A 3,503-nucleotide genomic window follows, 5' to 3' on the forward strand; every position below is an offset into this window, starting at 1 on the left:
GAGAGAGCGAGAGCGAGAGAAAGGGAGAGGGGGCGAGAGAAAGAGCGTGAAGGAGAGAATCGAAACAATTTCTTACATCACGCTTTTTGTTGCTATTAATTAAAATTCAACACGTACCCAACGTTACACGTTAGATACTTGGGCATGATAATGATCTTGCACACGTGCGTGACACGGATTCAACGACGAATATATGCGGAGTACTAGAAGTTGATCCTATTCTCTAGTAAGAAACGTTTTAAACGCATTAACAGTTTTATTGATGGAGTTATATTATCAAATGCCTATTCAATTTAGTCCCAATTCGTCCTTTCCACTTTGAATACATTTACTATTGACACACCCACGCACACAACGTATCGATATTTTTATGTTGGCTGGATATAGTAACGTAATTATTCGTAACAGTTTATCTAATCAAATCCAATGACTGCACACGAGAATTTTTTAATTACTTTAATCGACCGACACGTCATATCCGCTTCCGGTGGGATACACGACAGAGAGCTCGGCCTTGATAGCATTCTTGAAGAGTTACTCCTTACAGAAATCACATTTCATATAGCAATGTCCGTGTGTCAAATTACACAGATGTATCAATCTATTACATGTTTACTGTATATGTAAAACTCGTTTAACGGAGAGAGGCGAGACGTCGCGAGAGCAAAGACGTGGAAGGTGCAGTTTTCAAAGTGTAGATTTTATGTATACATAGGTATGTATAGACGCCGTTTAAATTAATCCGTTTCGCTGAAGAATAGATGTTTTTTTTTACCCGACCTGGTTGTTGAAAGTCGTAGACAGCTCCGTTATATCCGGTTAGTCGGGCTACAGAAAACAGAACTGTCTCCGATGTACATCTCGCTTAAGCAGATATAATCAATGATTCAAGGAAAAACCCGAAGCACGTGTATCCGTGAGATAAGCGAAAAGGAATCTCGTCTACGTGAGTTTACGTTTTTTTAACATTAACGAAACATACTTGGTTCGTTATTTTTTCATCAAGTGTCATTAATTTTTCATCAATTAGTCATTACGCTCACGGTGCTGAGCATATATGTCGCAACAATGTTTGGCTAAATTAAATGAAATGTCTTCTCGCGCATTATTTTTCAACAGCTGATTCTTTGCTAATCAATTGTCCTTTAGCGAAAATGATCATTTATCAAAGTTTTTCAATTTGTATTAGCATTGTACTATCTTCGTAAATGACGACAAGTCTAAAATTAAGATTCTATTAAGGTAAACTACGCTTGATATAAATGAACTGAAAAAGGTCAAATTTTTGTCGTTTAACCGACCAAAGTTTTAGCTTGCGAAAAAGCAAACACAATATCCCTTATAATTTTTAAAATTGCTTGCATTTTTACGGTCTGCAGGATATCCTGTATTCGCATATTTTGTTAAAATATGGAAATCGGAAACTGTCCTGTTCATACATTTGCATAATAGCAGTTCGTTATCGCGATGAGATTTCGTCGCGTGGAGTAGCAAAGAGAATCAGACGCGAAGGGAGTATCCACGTCCTTTCGATGGATAAAGAGAAACGTCAAAGCTTGCGCATACGCAATGCGAATACCCGTGTAACCTTCAATGGACTGCCTACCCATTCGCATCCGCTCGTAGGGATTGAGCTGTTCCATTGAGCAGCAACTTGGCTGCTTCCGCTTTCCGTTCATGCGTCTGTCTCCTCTTCTTTTTTCCCCCCCCTTTTCCCTCTTCCACCCCATGTTTTTTTCCTTTTCCCCTCTTACTGTTGAATACGAGTCGGTGCAGGCTCCGACGAGCCGATTCTCTCTCTCTCGACGAACGATTATTACACAAAGGGTCTAGAATTCGGTATTCATCCATGTCGCAAATTGCTATTAATGTGCTTATCGGGGGGAGATATTGATCGAGTCCCGGTTTTTCAATGAACTGTACTGCCGTTGCTGGTGGCAGTACAAGGGACAAGGCGATACGCGACCCAGAGCCGTCGACGGCGACCTACTTTGAGGCTGTGACGTTGAACGGTCCATTCACCTTGCAGCTCGTTCAGAAATCAAAGCACGTGCCGTCATTGGCTACTTATGAATACGCGGCGGGACAATTTCTGCAAAAAAAAAAACCATCTCGAATGTGTATGCACCGTGAGACATTCAACGTTTAACGTGTCTCTGCTCTGTTATTTTCTCGTTCGGCATTCGAAGTAAAGAAAGATAAAAATAAGACACAAATGTTTACGAGTACTTGGCGTTTATTAAATTATTCTGCTCGTACTGCTTTGTGTAAATGTCAATCTGTGGGTTGCTAAAGCTTTGATCCTTTCTCTTATATCGTTAGGAAAAGGCGACGGAGTGGTGAATTAGATTTTTGCCTCTTGAATAACTTTTTTCTAAAAAATACACTTAAAAAGTGAAATTTCTTTAACGCGCTGATGGACATTGATGTTATACATTATCTTGATTTAACCAAAGATTCCGAAGCAACCTTATTTTAAGGCTGATGACGTTGATCAAGTTATAGGTTTATTCCGATCCTAAAGTGGATTATCGAGATCTTTATAATTAGTCTTCTTGTTATAATTAGTATCTTGTACAAAGAAGCGCGAATGTATTACGTAATTTAAAGCGTATTTTTTAGAGCGAAGACTCTCTTTTCGTGAAAAGATTAGCATAGGGGATGAGGGAGCGAGGGGAGGGGTAGCCTGTCCCAGTAACCTAGTTTATCCCCGGGGGTTGAATAAACGGAGTTGAAGCTAGATGACGTCATTCTCGACCCCATTTCCGGTTTCCCGGTGCAACCAGTTATCCAGCTCTGTGTCCCGTTGACCCGAAATTTCTCATGAATTGAAGGACATTCGTTCACAACAAGTCGATCTGCCGTGCATGAATGAATTTTCCGCTTCAGCATCATCGTTACCTCGACACGAGAAAAAGAGGTCCCGTTTAAAATAGCGATTAACTGAATTACATATATCTCGTACGTAAAGCGGTGTCTTTTACAACAAACATTTATACAATTGTCTTCGTTAGGTGTTTTCGTTGTAACGCATCTAAAAGAGTTTGAACTGACTAGAGATAACGTACATGCTCGTAAATGAATAAGCTGTATTTAGCTTGCTGAAATATTTGCATCTTCTTCAGACATTTCTCAATCCAGCGAGATTGAAATTTAAATCTTTTAATCATGCCCGATATATGTATAGAAGAGAAAGTATTATGGCACACCCTATTTTTTTGTTTTTATTACTCTACAGTCTACATGATATTATTGCAATCTTGTTTCTATTTCCATAATAACGCTTCCATAACATCTTTGCAACGTTGCTGTAAGATTTTACAAATAACTGTATTTTACGGTTCAACAATTTTGTTTTCGTTCTAATCAACTTATAATTGCCCTGACCTTTGGATGTCAAGTCGACAATCGCTATGTCTTCACCACCATGCTTCAGTTTTACGTAATCGCTCGAGATTTGATAAGACATCAGTGTTAAAGGTGTAGGTTTACTTAATGTCGTC

Source organism: Vollenhovia emeryi, unplaced genomic scaffold (assembly GCF_000949405.1).
Source record: "Vollenhovia emeryi isolate VEMERY1.0 unplaced genomic scaffold, V.emery_V1.0 DF939172.1, whole genome shotgun sequence".
NCBI lineage: Eukaryota > Metazoa > Arthropoda > Insecta > Hymenoptera > Formicidae > Vollenhovia > Vollenhovia emeryi.